Genomic DNA, 17,289 nt, shown 5'->3' on the forward strand with positions numbered 1-17,289 from the left:
GTGATGTGTGAGCTAACACATAGGCCCAACAGATTCCAAGAAGGCCAGAATCACCAGCGGCACCACCATCGATTGTCAGGTCACCCGGATTCAGCAAATACCAGAGTCCAAAATGATGCAGGTTTATACTGTTAATTTTCAGTTTATCGTTACAGTTGGTGTTATTCCATGTCGGAAGGGACGCAGCTACAGCCAGTGGGGTAACTAGAGACAGGCAGGCAGCTATGTGCAACAAAGGTAGGCGTGTTGTTTTCATATGCAGATCTGAAATATTGTCTTATATGCAAGAGGAGGAGTGATGGGGGTTCAGGCAAAAGCCAGGCTATGGATTGCATTGCTAAATGCTCCATCAGAGTGCAATGGTCGCCTGTCCTTTTTTTAAGTGATGATGTGGGTTTAGCCTGTGCTGTATGTATGTATGGGTGGCTGACTGCCACCCACCCAGAAAGTGTATGGGAGGCTGGTTGGCTGCCAGCCTTCCTTCCATTCCTATGAGTAATGTGAGTGCTCATGAAGGGGACATGGTTGGGTCCACCCCTTTCCCGGTTATCCCCTCTAGGCCTTTTGGCTTAGATCAAGTGTAAAAAAAGAAAGGATCTTGCGACAGATCGCATCCTGAGGCAAGTTTTTTTTTGTGTGAATACTTGCACTTGGGTGACTTGTGAGCACATACTGATACATACGTTCCCTATCTGGGGACCATAAATTAAATGGATTTTTGAGAAAGGGAGCTGATTTGGAAGCTTGCTTCTGTCGCCCTATGCATTGACCCGATGTGGCAGTATCTTCGGGTAGTGAACAGTGCACCACCCCATTCCAGTGTTAAACAAGAAAGATTCTCATTTAATCCTCCGTGGGTGAGAATTTGAGTTTGAGAATTGGAGACCAAAATGATGAGTTGCACTGACTGGTTTATGAACGTCTATTCATTTAGCGTTTTAATGACCATGTTTGCACACTGATTGGTGTAAAAAAAATAAAATAAAACTAAATAATAATAATCTAGCACACCTGTGCAGGTTTGACATGACATGACAGGTAGCTGTCTTGTGGGTGGTGCTGAATCCTGTTAAATGACATGAGGGTCTCATGCCTATACACAAGGGTGTGTCATTGCTGTTGCTTGACCATGCATTGGTTTCTGTGGTCAGTGAATGATAAAAACAAAATTTACCATCCATTGATGGATGGGAAATCCGCCATGAGGCATTTGTTTTTAGAAACTGCTGCTCACAACCAATGTTGCATTGGAGTGTCTCCATCTGCTGGTGGTATTGGAAAGGCATTAGTGCTATGACAGGGTCTGAAGAAGAAGAAGAAGAAGAAGAAGAAGAAGAAGAAGAAGAAGACGGAAAAAAATATATATAAAAAGAAAAAGAGAGAGAGAGAGAGAGACTGACTTAGTGAGCGAGTGAGTGAGAGAGTGAGAGTGAGTGAGAGTGAATGAGTGAGTGAGTGATTGAGTGAGTGAGTGAGTGAGTGAGAACAAATGAGTTAAAGCAAGTGAGTGAGAGAGATCAAATGAATGAAAGTCTGAATGACAGAAAGAAAAAAGGATGAAGAAAGAAGCATGAAGAAAAAAAAATGTATATGGAGTTACTGACATGAGTGCAATCTACAAAGCCGTTGAGGCTGATCCTCATGGGAGGATTATTGCACCAGGACCCTTAGCACTTTTAAAATGCCATTCAATGCCACGGGCTAGATGTAAACTGCAGATGACCATGTTGTGGTAGTTACCATGGATACCCAAGTGATGTGTGAGCTAACACATAGGCCCAACAGATTCCAAGAAGGCCAGAATCACCAGCGGCACCACCATCGATTGTCAGGTCACCCGGATTCAGCAAATACCAGAGTCCAAAATGATGCAGGTTTATACTGTTAATTTTCAGTTTATCGTTACAGTTGGTGTTATTCCATGTCGGAAGGGACGCAGCTACAGCCAGTGGGGTAACTAGAGACAGGCAGGCAGCTATGTGCAACAAAGGTAGGCGTGTTGTTTTCATATGCAGATCTGAAATATTGTCTTATATGCAAGAGGAGGAGTGATGGGGGTTCAGGCAAAAGCCAGGCTATGGATTGCATTGCTAAATGCTCCATCAGAGTGCAATGGTCGCCTGTCCTTTTTTTAAGTGATGATGTGGGTTTAGCCTGTGCTGTATGTATGTATGGGTGGCTGACTGCCTCCCACCCAGAAAGTGTATGGGAGGCTGGTTGGCTGCCAGCCTTCCTTCCATTCCTATGAGTAATGTGAGTGCTCATGAAGGGGACATGGTTGGGTCCACCCCTTTCCCGGTTATCCCCTCTAGGCCTTTTGGCTTAGATCAAGTGTAAAAAAAGAAAGGATCTAGCGACAGATCGCATCCTGAGGCACGTTTTTTTTTGTGTGAATACTTGCACTTGGGTGACTTGTGAGCACATACTGATACATACGTTCCCTATCTGGGGACCATAAATTAAATGGATTTTTGAGAAAGGGAGCTGATTTGGAAGCTTGCTTCTGTCGCCCTATGCATTGACCCGATGTGGCAGTATCTTCGGGTAGTGAACAGTGCACCACCCCATTCCAGTGTTAAACAAGAAAGATTCTCATTTAATCCTCCGTGGGTGAGAATTTGAGTTTGAGAATTGGAGACCAAAATGATGAGTTGCACTGACTGGTTTATGAACGTCTATTCATTTAGCGTTTTAATGACCATGTTTGCACACTGATTGGTGTAAAAAAATAAAATAAAACTAAATAATAATAATCTAGCACACCTGTGCAGGTTTGACATGACATGACAGGTAGCTGTCTTGTGGGTGGTGCTGAATCCTGTTAAATGACATGAGGGTCTCATGCCTATACACAAGGGTGTGTCATTGCTGTTGCTTGACCATGCATTGGTTTCTGTGGTCAGTGAATGATAAAAACATAATTTACCATCCATTGATGGATGGGAAATCCGCCATGAGGCATTTGTTTTTAGAAACTGCTGCTCACAACCAATGTTGCAATGGAGTGTCTCCATCTGCTGGTGGTATTGGAAAGGCATTAGTGCTATGACAGGGTCTGAAGAAGAAGAAGAAGAAGAAGAAGAAGACGGAAAAAAATATATATAAAAAGAAAAAGAGAGAGAGAGAGAGAGACTGACTTAGTGAGCGAGTGAGTGAGAGAGTGAGAGTGAGTGAGAGTGAATGAGTGAGTGAGTGATTGAGTGAGTGAGTGAGTGAGAACAAATGAGTTAAAGCAAGTGAGTGAGAGAGATCGAATGAATGAAAGTCTGAATGACAGAAAGAAAAAAGGTTGAAGAAAGAAGCATGAAGAAAAAAAAATGTATATGGAGTTGCTGACATGAGTGCAATCTACAAAGCCGTTGAGGCTGATCCTCATGGGAGGATTATTGCACCAGGACCCTTAGCACTTTTAAAATGCCATTCAATGCCACGGGCTAGATGTAAACTGCAGATGACCATGTTGTGGTAGTTACCATGGATACCCAAGTGATGTGTGAGCTAACACATAGGCCCAACAGATTCCAAGAAGGCCAGAATCACCAGCGGCACCACAAAGCGATTGTCAGGTCACCCGGATTCAGCAAATACCAGAGTCCAAAATGATGCAGGTTTATACTGTTAATTTTCAGTTTATCGTTACAGTTGGTGTTATTCCATGTCGGAAGGGACGCAGCTACAGCCAGTGGGGTAACTAGAGACAGGCAGGCAGCTATGTGCAACAAAGGTAGGCGTGTTGTTTTCATATGCAGATCTGAAATATTGTCTTATATGCAAGAGGAGGAGTGATGGGGGTTCAGGCAAAAGCCAGGCTATGGATTGCATTGCTAAATGCTCCATCAGAGTGCAATGGTCGCCTGTCCTTTTTTTAAGTGATGATGTGGGTTTAGCCTGTGCTGTATGTATGTATGGGTGGCTGACTGCCACCCACCCATAAAGTGTATGGGAGGCTGGTTGGCTGCCAGCCTTCCTTCCATTCCTATGAGTAATGTGAGTGCTCATGAAGGGGACATGGTTGGGTCCACCCCTTTCCCGGTTATCCCCTCTAGGCCTTTTGGCTTAGATCAAGTGTAAAAAAAGAAAGGATCTTGCGACAGATCGCATCCTGAGGCACGTTTTTTTTTGTGTGAATACTTGCACTTGGGTGACTTGTGAGCACATACTGATACATACGTTCCCTATCTGGGGACCATAAATTAAATGGATTTTTGAGAAAGGGAGCTGATTTGGAAGCTTGCTTCTGTCGCCCTATGCATTGACCCGATGTGGCAGTATCTTCGGGTAGTGAACAGTGCACCACCCCATTCCAGTGTTAAACAAGAAAGATTCTCATTTAATCCTCCGTGGGTGAGAATTTGAGTTTGAGAATTGGAGACCAAAATGATGAGTTGCACTGACTGGTTTATGAACGTCTATTCATTTAGCGTTTTAATGACCATGTTTGCACACTGATTGGTGTAAAAAAATAAAATAAAACTAAATAATAATAATCTAGCACACCTGTGCAGGTTTGACATGACATGACAGGTAGCTGTCGTGTGGGTGGTGCTGAATCCTGTTAAATGACATGAGGGTCTCATGCCTATACACAAGGGTGTGTCATTGCTGTTGCTTGACCATGCATTGGTTTCTGTGGTCAGTGAATGATAAAAACATAATTTACCATCCATTGATGGATGGGAAATCCGCCATGAGGCATTTGTTTTTAGAAACTGCTGCTCACAACCAATGTTGCAATGGAGTGTCTCCATCTGCTGGTGGTATTGGAAAGGCATTAGTGCTATGACAGGGTCTGAAGAAGAAGAAGAAGAAGAAGAAGAAGAAGAAGAAGAAGACGGAAAAAAATATATATAAAAAGAAAAAGAGAGAGAGAGAGAGAGACTGACTTAGTGAGCGAGTGAGTGAGAGAGTGAGAGTGAGTGAGAGTGAATGAGTGAGTGAGTGATTGAGTGAGTGAGTGAGTGAGAACAAATGAGTTAAAGCAAGTGAGTGAGAGAGATCGAATGAATGAAAGTCTGAATGACAGAAAGAAAAAAGGTTGAAGAAAGAAGCATGAAGAAAAAAAAATGTATATGGAGTTGCTGACATGAGTGCAATCTACAAAGCCGTTGAGGCTGATCCTCATGGGAGGATTATTGCACCAGGACCCTTAGCACTTTTAAAATGCCATTCAATGCCACGGGCTAGATGTAAACTGCAGATGACCATGTTGTGGTAGTTACCATGGATACCCAAGTGATGTGTGAGCTAACACATAGGCCCAACAGATTCCAAGAAGGCCAGAATCACCAGCGGCACCACCATCGATTGTCAGGTCACCCGGATTCAGCAAATACCAGAGTCCAAAATGATGCAGGTTTATACTGTTAATTTTCAGTTTATCGTTACAGTTGGTGTTATTCCATGTCGGAAGGGACGCAGCTACAGCCAGTGGGGTAACTAGAGACAGGCAGGCAGCTATGTGCAACAAAGGTAGGCGTGTTGTTTTCATATGCAGATCTGAAATATTGTCTTATATGCAAGAGGAGGAGTGATGGGGGTTCAGGCAAAAGCCAGGCTATGGATTGCATTGCTAAATGCTCCATCAGAGTGCAATGGTCGCCTGTCCTTTTTTTAAGTGATGATGTGGGTTTAGCCTGTGCTGTATGTATGTATGGGTGGCTGACTGCCACCCACCCATAAAGTGTATGGGAGGCTGGTTGGCTGCCAGCCTTCCTTCCATTCCTATGAGTAATGTGAGTGCTCATGAAGGGGACATGGTTGGGTCCACCCCTTTCCCGGTTATCCCCTCTAGGCCTTTTGGCTTAGATCAAGTGTAAAAAAAGAAAGGATCTTGCGACAGATTGCATCCTGAGGCACGTTTTTTTTTGTGTGAATACTTGCACTTGGGTGACTTGTGAGCACATACTGATACATACGTTCCCTATCTGGGGACCATAAATTAAATGGATTTTTGAGAAAGGGAGCTGATTTGGAAGCTTGCTTCTGTCGCCCTATGCATTGACCCGATGTGGCAGTATCTTCGGGTAGTGAACAGTGCACCACCCCATTCCAGTGTTAAACAAGAAAGATTCTCATTTAATCCTCCGTGGGTGAGAATTTGAGTTTGAGAATTGGAGACCAAAATGATGAGTTGCACTGACTGGTTTATGAACGTCTATTCATTTAGCGTTTTAATGACCATGTTTGCACACTGATTGGTGTAAAAAAATAAAATAAAACTAAATAATAATAATCTAGCACACCTGTGCAGGTTTGACATGACATGACAGGTAGCTGTCTTGTGGGTGGTGCTGAATCCTGTTAAATGACATGAGGGTCTCATGCCTATACACAAGGGTGTGTCATTGCTGTTGCTTGACCATGCATTGGTTTCTGTGGTCAGTGAATGATAAAAACAAAATTTACCATCCATTGATGGATGGGAAATCCGCCATGAGGCATTTGTTTTTAGAAACTGCTGCTCACAACCAATGTTGCAATGGAGTGTATCCATCTGCTGGTGGTATTGGAAAGGCATTAGTGCTATGACAGGGTCTGAAGAAGAAGAAGAAGAAGAAGAAGAAGACGTAAAAAAATATATATAAAAAGAAAAAGAGAGAGAGAGAGAGAGAGACTGACTTAGTGAGCGAGTGAGTGAGAGAGTGAGAGTGAGTGAGAGTGAATGAGTGAGTGAGTGATTGAGTGAGTGAGTGAGTGAGTGAGAACAAATGAGTTAAAGAAAGTGAGTGAGAGAGATCAAATGAATGAAAGTCTGAATGACAGAAAGAAAAAAGGATGAAGAAAGAAGCATGAAGAAAAAAAAATGTATATGGAGTTGCTGACATGAGTGCAATCTACAAAGCCGTTGAGGCTGATCCTCATGGGAGGATTATTGCACCAGGACCCTTAGCACTTTTAAAATGCCATTCAATGCCACGGGCTAGATGTAAACTGCAGATGACCATGTTGTGGTAGTTACCATGGATACCCAAGTGATGTGTGAGCTAACACATAGGCCCAACAGATTCCAAGAAGGCCAGAATCACCAGCGGCACCACCATCGATTGTCAGGTCACCCGGATTCAGCAAATACCAGAGTCCAAAATGATGCAGGTTTATACTGTTAATTTTCAGTTTATCGTTACAGTTGGTGTTATTCCATGTCGGAAGGGACGCAGCTACAGCCAGTGGGGTAACTAGAGACAGGCAGGCAGCTATGTGCAACAAAGGTAGGCGTGTTGTTTTCATATGCAGATCTGAAATATTGTCTTATATGCAAGAGGAGGAGTGATGGGGGTTCAGGCAAAAGCCAGGCTATGGATTGCATTGCTAAATGCTCCATCAGAGTGCAATGGTCGCCTGTCCTTTTTTTAAGTGATGATGTGGGTTTAGCCTGTGCTGTATGTATGTATGGGTGGCTGACTGCCACCCACCCAGAAAGTGTATGGGAGGCTGGTTGGCTGCCAGCCTTCCTTCCATTCCTATGAGTAATGTGAGTGCTCATGAAGGGGACATGGTTGGGTCCACCCCTTTCCCGGTTATCCCCTCTAGGCCTTTTGGCTTAGATCAAGTGTAAAAAAAGAAAGGATCTAGCGACAGATCGCATCCTGAGGCACGTTTTTTTTTGTGTGAATACTTGCACTTGGGTGACTTGTGAGCACATACTGATACATACGTTCCCTATCTGGGGACCATAAATTAAATGGATTTTTGAGAAAGGGAGCTGATTTGGAAGCTTGCTTCTGTCGCCCTATGCATTGACCCGATGTGGCAGTATCTTCGGGTAGTGAACAGTGCACCACCCCATTCCAGTGTTAAACAAGAAAGATTCTCATTTAATCCTCCGTGGGTGAGAATTTGAGTTTGAGAATTGGAGACCAAAATGATGAGTTGCACTGACTGGTTTATGAACGTCTATTCATTTAGCGTTTTAATGACCATGTTTGCACACTGATTGGTGTAAAAAAATAAAATAAAACTAAATAATAATAATCTAGCACACCTGTGCAGGTTTGACATGACATGACAGGTAGCTGTCTTGTGGGTGGTGCTGAATCCTGTTAAATGACATGAGGGTCTCATGCCTATACACAAGGGTGTGTCATTGCTGTTGCTTGACCATGCATTGGTTTCTGTGGTCAGTGAATGATAAAAACATAATTTACCATCCATTGATGGATGGGAAATCCGCCATGAGGCATTTGTTTTTAGAAACTGCTGCTCACAACCAATGTTGCAATGGAGTGTCTCCATCTGCTGGTGGTATTGGAAAGGCATTAGTGCTATGACAGGGTCTGAAGAAGAAGAAGAAGAAGAAGAAGAAGAAGACGGAAAAAAATATATATAAAAAGAAAAAGAGAGAGAGAGAGAGAGACTGACTTAGTGAGCGAGTGAGTGAGAGAGTGAGAGTGAGTGAGAGTGAATGAGTGAGTGAGTGATTGAGTGAGTGAGTGAGAACAAATGAGTTAAAGCAAGTGAGTGAGAGAGATCGAATGAATGAAAGTCTGAATGACAGAAAGAAAAAAGGTTGAAGAAAGAAGCATGAAGAAAAAAAAATGTATATGGAGTTGCTGACATGAGTGCAATCTACAAAGCCGTTGAGGCTGATCCTCATGGGAGGATTATTGCACCAGGACCCTTAGCACTTTTAAAATGCCATTCAATGCCACGGGCTAGATGTAAACTGCAGATGACCATGTTGTGGTAGTTACCATGGATACCCAAGTGATGTGTGAGCTAACACATAGGCCCAACAGATTCCAAGAAGGCCAGAATCACCAGCGGCACCACCATCGATTGTCAGGTCACCCGGATTCAGCAAATACCAGAGTCCAAAATGATGCAGGTTTATACTGTTAATTTTCAGTTTATCGTTACAGTTGGTGTTATTCCATGTCGGAAGGGACGCAGCTACAGCCAGTGGGGTAACTAGAGACAGGCAGGCAGCTATGTGCAACAAAGGTAGGCGTGTTGTTTTCATATGCAGATCTGAAATATTGTCTTATATGCAAGAGGAGGAGTGATGGGGGTTCAGGCAAAAGCCAGGCTATGGATTGCATTGCTAAATGCTCCATCAGAGTGCAATGGTCGCCTGTCCTTTTTTTAAGTGATGATGTGGGTTTAGCCTGTGCTGTATGTATGTATGGGTGGCTGACTGCCACCCACCCAGAAAGTGTATGGGAGGCTGGTTGGCTGCCAGCCTTCCTTCCATTCCTATGAGTAATGTGAGTGCTCATGAAGGGGACATGGTTGGGTCCACCCCTTTCCCGGTTATCCCCTCTAGGCCTTTTGGCTTAGATCAAGTGTAAAAAAAGAAAGGATCTTGCGACAGATCGCATCCTGAGGCACGTTTTTTTTTGTGTGAATACTTGCACTTGGGTGACTTGTGAGCACATACTGATACATACGTTCCCTATCTGGGGACCATAAATTAAATGGATTTTTGAGAAAGGGAGCTGATTTGGAAGCTTGCTTCTGTCGCCCTATGCATTGACCCGATGTGGCAGTATCTTCGGGTAGTGAACAGTGCACCACCCCATTCCAGTGTTAAACAAGAAAGATTCTCATTTAATCCTCCGTGGGTGAGAATTTGAGTTTGAGAATTGGAGACCAAAATGATGAGTTGCACTGACTGGTTTATGAACGTCTATTCATTTAGCGTTTTAATGACCATGTTTGCACACTGATTGGTGTAAAAAAATAAAATAAAACTAAATAATAATAATCTAGCACACCTGTGCAGGTTTGACATGACATGACAGGTAGCTGTCTTGTGGGTGGTGCTGAATCCTGTTAAATGACATGAGGGTCTCATGCCTATACACAAGGGTGTGTCATTGCTGTTGCTTGACCATGCATTGGTTTCTGTGGTCAGTGAATGATAAAAACAAAATTTACCATCCATTGATGGATGGGAAATCCGCCATGAGGCATTTGTTTTTAGAAACTGCTGCTCACAACCAATGTTGCAATGGAGTGTATCCATCTGCTGGTGGTATTGGAAAGGCATTAGTGCTATGACAGGGTCTGAAGAAGAAGAAGAAGAAGAAGAAGAAGACGTAAAAAAATATATATAAAAAGAAAAAGAGAGAGAGAGAGAGAGAGACTGACTTAGTGAGCGAGTGAGTGAGAGAGTGAGAGTGAGTGAGAGTGAATGAGTGAGTGAGTGATTGAGTGAGTGAGTGAGTGAGTGAGAACAAATGAGTTAAAGCAAGTGAGTGAGAGAGATCGAATGAATGAAAGTCTGAATGACAGAAAGAAAAAAGGATGAAGAAAGAAGCATGAAGAAAAAAAAATGTATATGGAGTTGCTGACATGAGTGCAATCTACAAAGCCGTTGAGGCTGATCCTCATGGGAGGATTATTGCACCAGGACCCTTAGCACTTTTAAAATGCCATTCAATGCCACGGGCTAGATGTAAACTGCAGATGACCATGTTGTGGTAGTTACCATGGATACCCAAGTGATGTGTGAGCTAACACATAGGCCCAACAGATTCCAAGAAGGCCAGAATCACCAGTGGCACCACCATCGATTGTCAGGTCACCCGGATTCAGCAAATACCAGAGTCCAAAATGATGCAGGTTTATACTGTTAATTTTCAGTTTATCGTTACAGTTGGTGTTATTCCATGTCGGAAGGGACGCAGCTACAGCCAGTGGGGTAACTAGAGACAGGCAGGCAGCTATGTGCAACAAAGGTAGGCGTGTTGTTTTCATATGCAGATCTGAAATATTGTCTTATATGCAAGAGGAGGAGTGATGGGGGTTCAGGCAAAAGCCAGGCTATGGATTGCATTGCTAAATGCTCCATCAGAGTGCAATGGTCGCCTGTCCTTTTTTTAAGTGATGATGTGGGTTTAGCCTGTGCTGTATGTATGTATGGGTGGCTGACTGCCACCCACCCAGAAAGTGTATGGGAGGCTGGTTGGCTGCCAGCCTTCCTTCCATTCCTATGAGTAATGTGAGTGCTCATGAAGGGGACATGGTTGGGTCCACCCCTTTACCGGTTATCCCCTCTAGGCCTTTTGTCTTAGATCAAGTGTAAAAAAAGAAAGGATCTTGCGACAGATCGCATCCTGAGGCACGTTTTTTTTTTGTGTGAATACTTGCACTTGGGTGACTTGTGAGCACATACTGATACATACGTTCCCTATCTGGGGACCATAAATTAAATGGATTTTTGAGAAAGGGAGCTGATTTGGAAGCTTGCTTCTGTCGCCCTATGCATTGACCCGATGTGGCAGTATCTTCGGGTAGTGAACAGTGCACCACCCCATTCCAGTGTTAAACAAGAAAGATTCTCATTTAATCCTCCGTGGGTGAGAATTTGAGTTTGAGAATTGGAGACCAAAATGATGAGTTGCACTGACTGGTTTATGAACGTCTATTCATTTAGCGTTTTAATGACCATGTTTGCACACTGATTGGTGTAAAAAAATAAAATAAAACTAAATAATAATAATCTAGCACACCTGTGCAGGTTTGACATGACATGACAGGTAGCTGTCTTGTGGGTGGTGCTGAATCCTGTTAAATGACATGAGGGTCTCATGCCTATACACAAGGGTGTGTCATTGCTGTTGCTTGACCATGCATTGGTTTCTGTGGTCAGTGAATGATAAAAACAAAATTTACCATCCATTGATGGATGGGAAATCCGCCATGAGGCATTTGTTTTTAGAAACTGCTGCTCACAACCAATGTTGCAATGGAGTGTCTCCATCTGCTGGTGGTATTGGAAAGGCATTAGTGCTATGACAGGGTCTGAAGAAGAAGAAGAAGAAGAAGAAGAAGACGGAAAAAAATATATATAAAAAGAAAAAGAGAGAGAGAGAGAGAGACTGACTTAGTGAGCGAGTGAGTGAGAGAGTGAGAGTGAGTGAGAGTGAATGAGTGAGTGAGTGATTGAGTGAGTGAGTGAGTGAGTGAGAACAAATGAGTTAAAGCAAGTGAGTGAGAGAGATCGAATGAATGAAAGTCTGAATGACAGAAAGAAAAAAGGATGAAGAAAGAAGCATGAAGAAAAAAAAATGTATATGGAGTTGCTGACATGAGTGCAATCTACAAAGCCGTTGAGGCTGATCCTCATGGGAGGATTATTGCACCAGGACCCTTAGCACTTTTAAAATGCCATTCAATGCCACGGGCTAGATGTAAACTGCAGATGACCATGTTGTGGTAGTTACCATGGATACCCAAGTGATATGTGAGCTAACACATAGGCCCAACAGATTCCAAGAAGGCCAGAATCACCAGCGGCACCACCATCGATTGTCAGGTCACCCGGATTCAGCAAATACCAGAGTCCAAAATGATGCAGGTTTATACTGTTAATTTTCAGTTTATCGTTACAGTTGGTGTTATTCCATGTCGGAAGGGACGCAGCTACAGCCAGTGGGGTAACTAGAGACAGGCAGGCAGCTATGTGCAACAAAGGTAGGCGTGTTGTTTTCATATGCAGATCTGAAATATTGTCTTATATGCAAGAGGAGGAGTGATGGGGGTTCAGGCAAAAGCCAGGCTATGGATTGCATTGCTAAATGCTCCATCAGAGTGCAATGGTCGCCTGTCCTTTTTTTAAGTGATGATGTGGGTTTAGCCTGTGCTGTATGTATGTATGGGTGGCTGACTGCCACCCACCCAGAAAGTGTATGGGAGGCTGGTTGGCTGCCAGCCTTCCTTCCATTCCTATGAGTAATGTGAGTGCTCATGAAGGGGACATGGTTGGGTCCACCCCTTTCCCGGTTATCCCCTCTAGGCCTTTTGGCTTAGATCAAGTGTAAAAAAAGAAAGGATCTTGCGACAGATCGCATCCTGAGGCACGTTTTTTTTTGTGTGAATACTTGCACTTGGGTGACTTGTGAGCACATACTGATACATACGTTCCCTATCTGGGGACCATAAATTAAATGGATTTTTGAGAAAGGGAGCTGATTTGGAAGCTTGCTTCTGTCGCCCTATGCATTGACCCGATGTGGCAGTATCTTCGGGTAGTGAACAGTGCACCACCCCATTCCAGTGTTAAACAAGAAAGATTCTCATTTAATCCTCCGTGGGTGAGAATTTGAGTTTGAGAATTGGAGACCAAAATGATGAGTTGCACTGACTGGTTTATGAACGTCTATTCATTTAGCGTTTTAATGACCATGTTTGCACACTGATTGGTGTAAAAAAATAAAATAAAACTAAATAATAATAATCTAGCACACCTGTGCAGGTTTGACATGACATGACAGGTAGCTGTCTTGTGGGTGGTGCTGAATCCTGTTAAATGACATGAGGGTCTCATGCCTATACACAAGGGTGTGTCATTGCTGTTGCTTGACCATGCATTGGTTTCTGTGGTCAGTGAATGATAAAAACAAAATTTACCATCCATTGATGGATGAGAAATCCGCCATGAGGCATTTGTTTTTAGAAACTGCTGCTCACAACCAATGTTGCAATGGAGTGTCTCCATCTGCTGGTGGTATTGGAAAGGCATTAGTGCTATGACAGGGTCTGAAGAAGAAGAAGAAGAAGACGGAAAAAAAATATATATAAAAAGAAAAAGAGAGAGAGAGAGAGACTGACTTAGTGAGCGAGTGAGTGAGAGAGTGAGAGTGAGTGAGAGTGAATGAGTGAGTGAGTGAGTGATTGAGTGAGTGAGTGAGTGAGAACAAATGAGTTAAAGCAAGTGAGTGAGAGAGATCGAATGAATGAAAGTCTGAATGACAGAAAGAAAAAAGGATGAAGAAAGAAGCATGAAGAAAAAAAAATGTATATGGAGTTGCTGACATGAGTGCAATCTACAAAGCCGTTGAGGCTGATCCTCATGGGAGGATTATTGCACCAGGACCCTTAGCACTTTTAAAATGCCATTCAATGCCACGGGCTAGATGTAAACTGCAGATGACCATGTTGTGGTAGTTACCATGGATACCCAAGTGATGTGTGAGCTAACACATAGGCCCAACAGATTCCAAAAAGGCCAGAATCACCAGGGGCACCACCATCGATTGTCAGGTCACCCGGATTCAGCAAATACCAGAGTCCAAAATGATGCAGGTTTATACTGTTAATTTTCAGTTTATCGTTACAGTTGGTGTTATTCCATGTCGGAAGGGACGCAGCTACAGCCAGTGGGGTAACTAGAGACAGGCAGGCAGCTATGTGCAACAAAGGTAGGCGTGTTGTTTTCATATGCAGATCTGAAATATTGTCTTATATGCAAGAGGAGGAGTGATGGGGGTTCAGGCAAAAGCCAGGCTATGGATTGCATTGCTAAATGCTCCATCAGAGTGCAATGGTCGCCTGTCCTTTTTTTAAGTGATGATGTGGGTTTAGCCTGTGCTGTATGTATGTATGGGTGGCTGACTGCCACCCACCCAGAAAGTGTATGGGAGGCTGGTTGGCTGCCAGCCTTCCTTCCATTCCTATGAGTAATGTGAGTGCTCATGAAGGGGACATGGTTGGGTCCACCCCTTTCCCGGTTATCCCCTCTAGGCCTTTTGGCTTAGATCAAGTGTAAAAAAAGAAAGGATCTTGCGACAGATCGCATTCTGAGGCACGTTTTTTTTTGTGTGAATACTTGCACTTGGGTGACTTGTGAGCACATACTGATACATACGTTCCCTATCTGGGGACCATAAATTAAATGGATTTTTGAGAAGGGAGCTGATTTGGAAGCTTGCTTCTGTCGCCCTATGCATTGACCCGATGTGGCAGTATCTTCGGGTAGTGAACAGTGCACCACCCCATTCCAGTGTTAAACAAGAAAGATTCTCATTTAATCCTCCGTGGGTGAGAATTTGAGTTTGAGAATTGGAGACCAAAATGATGAGTTGCACTGACTGGTTTATGAACGTCTATTCATTTAGCGTTTTAATGACCATGTTTGCACACTGATTGGTGTAAAAAAATAAAATAAAACTAAATAATAATAATCTAGCACACCTGTGCAGGTTTGACATGACATGACAGGTAGCTGTCTTGTGGGTGGTGCTGAATCCTGTTAAATGACATGAGGGTCTCATGCCTATACACAAGGGTGTGTCATTGCTGTTGCTTGACCATGCATTGGTTTCTGTGGTCAGTGAATGATAAAAACAAAATTTACCATCCATTGATGGATGGGAAATCCGCCATGAGGCATTTGTTTTTAGAAACTGCTGCTCACAACCAATGTTGCAATGGAGTGTCTCCATCTGCTGGTGGTATTGGAAAGGCATTAGTGCTATGACAGGGTCTGAAGAAGAAGAAGAAGAAGACGGAAAAAATATATATATAAAAAGAAAAAGAGAGAGAGAGAGAGAGACTGACTTAGTGAGCGAGTGAGTGAGAGAGTGAGAGTGAGTGAGAGTGAATGAGTGAGTGAGTGATTGAGTGAGTGAGTGAGTGAGAACAAATGAGTTAAAGCAAGTGAGTGAGAGAGATCGAATGAATGAAAGTCTGAATGACAGAAAGAAAAAAGGATGAAGAAAGAAGCATGAAGAAAAAAAAATGTATATGGAGTTGCTGACATGAGTGCAATCTACAAAGCCGTTGAGGCTGATCCTCATGGGAGGATTATTGCACCAGGACCCTTAGCACTTTTAAAATGCCATTCAATGCCACGGGCTAGATGTAAACTGCAGATGACCATGTTGTGGTAGTTACCATGGATACCCAAGTGATGTGTGAGCTAACACATAGGCCCAACAGATTCCAAGAAGGCCAGAATCACCAGCGGCACCACCATCGATTGTCAGGTCACCCGGATTCAGCAAATACCAGAGTCCAAAATGATGCAGGTTTATACTGTTAATTTTCAGTTTATCGTTACAGTTGGTGTTATTCCATGTCGGAAGGGACGCAGCTACAGCCAGTGGGGTAACTAGAGACAGGCAGGCAGCTATGTGCAACAAAGGTAGGCGTGTTGTTTTCATATGCAGATCTGAAATATTGTCTTATATGCAAGAGGAGGAGTGATGGGGGTTCAGGCAAAAGCCAGGCTATGGATTGCATTGCTAAATGCTCCATCAGAGTGCAATGGTCGCCTGTCCTTTTTTTAAGTGATGATGTGGGTTTAGCCTGTGCTGTATGTATGTATGGGTGGCTGACTGCCACCCACCCAGAAAGTGTATGGGAGGCTGGTTGGCTGCCAGCCTTCCTTCCATTCCTATGAGTAATGTGAGTGCTCATGAAGGGGACATGGTTGGGTCCACCCCTTTCCCGGTTATCCCCTCTAGGCCTTTTGGCTTAGATCAAGTGTAAAAAAAGAAAGGATCTTGCGACAGATCGCATCCTGAGGCACGTTTTTTTTTGTGTGAATACTTGCACTTGGGTGACTTGTGAGCACATACTGATACATACGTTCCCTATCTGGGGACCATAAATTAAATGGATTTTTGAGAAAGGGAGCTGATTTGGAAGCTTGCTTCTGTCGCCCTATGCATTGACCCGATGTGGCAGTATCTTCGGGTAGTGAACAGTGCACCACCCCATTCCAGTGTTAAACAAGAAAGATTCTCATTTAATCCTCCGTGGGTGAGAATTTGAGTTTGAGAATTGGAGACCAAAATGATGAGTTGCACTGACTGGTTTATGAACGTCTATTCATTTAGCGTTTTAATGACCATGTTTGCACACTGATTGGTGTAAAAAAATAAAATAAAACTAAATAATAATAATCTAGCACACCTGTGCAGGTTTGACATGACATGACAGGTAGCTGTCTTGTGGGTGGTGCTGAATCCTGTTAAATGACATGAGGGTCTCATGCCTATACACAAGGGTGTGTCATTGCTGTTGCTTGACCATGCATTGGTTTCTGTGGTCAGTGAATGATAAAAACAAAATTTACCATCCATTGATGGATGAGAAATCCGCCATGAGGCATTTGTTTTTAGAAACTGCTGCTCACAACCAATGTTGCAATGGAGTGTCTCCATCTGCTGGTGGTATTGGAAAGGCATTAGTGCTATGACAGGGTCTGAAGAAGAAGAAGAAGAAGACGGAAAAAAAATATATATAAAAAGAAAAAGAGAGAGAGAGAGAGAGACTGACTTAGTGAGCGAGTGAGTGAGAGAGTGAGAGTGAGTGAGAGTGAATGAGTGAGTGAGTGATTGATTGAGTGAGTGAGTGAGTGAGAACAAATGAGTTAAAGCAAGTGAGTGAGAGAGATCGAATGAATGAAAGTCTGAATGACAGAAAGAAAAAAGGATGAAGAAAGAAGCATGAAGAAAAAAAAATGTATATGGAGTTGCTGACATGAGTGCAATCTACAAAGCCGTTGAGGCTGATCCTCATGGGAGGATTATTGCACCAGGACCCTTAGCACTTTTAAAA

At 43.3% G+C, this 17,289-nt stretch overlaps 10 pseudogenes; all 10 read left to right on the forward strand.

Annotated features, from left to right (window-relative positions):
- Window positions 1-548: 548 nt before the first annotated feature.
- On the forward strand, window positions 549-812 carry LOC130330093 (U2 spliceosomal RNA; annotated as a pseudogene).
- Window positions 813-2,301: 1,489 nt separating this feature from the next.
- On the forward strand, window positions 2,302-2,565 carry LOC130330188 (U2 spliceosomal RNA; annotated as a pseudogene).
- A 1,470-nt stretch (window positions 2,566-4,035) lies between these two features.
- On the forward strand, window positions 4,036-4,299 carry LOC130330082 (U2 spliceosomal RNA; annotated as a pseudogene).
- A 1,481-nt stretch (window positions 4,300-5,780) lies between these two features.
- On the forward strand, window positions 5,781-6,044 carry LOC130330069 (U2 spliceosomal RNA; annotated as a pseudogene).
- Window positions 6,045-7,519: 1,475 nt separating this feature from the next.
- LOC130330189 (U2 spliceosomal RNA) lies at window positions 7,520-7,783 on the forward strand (annotated as a pseudogene).
- A 1,468-nt stretch (window positions 7,784-9,251) lies between these two features.
- LOC130330083 (U2 spliceosomal RNA) lies at window positions 9,252-9,515 on the forward strand (annotated as a pseudogene).
- Window positions 9,516-10,990: 1,475 nt separating this feature from the next.
- Window positions 10,991-11,255, forward strand: LOC130330221 (U2 spliceosomal RNA; annotated as a pseudogene).
- Window positions 11,256-12,728: 1,473 nt separating this feature from the next.
- LOC130330084 (U2 spliceosomal RNA) lies at window positions 12,729-12,992 on the forward strand (annotated as a pseudogene).
- Window positions 12,993-14,455: 1,463 nt separating this feature from the next.
- Window positions 14,456-14,718, forward strand: LOC130330213 (U2 spliceosomal RNA; annotated as a pseudogene).
- A 1,461-nt stretch (window positions 14,719-16,179) lies between these two features.
- Window positions 16,180-16,443, forward strand: LOC130330085 (U2 spliceosomal RNA; annotated as a pseudogene).
- The last annotated feature ends 846 nt before the right edge of the window (window positions 16,444-17,289 follow it).

The sequence above is a fragment of the Hyla sarda genome, unplaced genomic scaffold, assembly GCF_029499605.1.
Source record: "Hyla sarda isolate aHylSar1 unplaced genomic scaffold, aHylSar1.hap1 scaffold_330, whole genome shotgun sequence".
NCBI classification, from domain to species: domain Eukaryota; kingdom Metazoa; phylum Chordata; class Amphibia; order Anura; family Hylidae; genus Hyla; species Hyla sarda.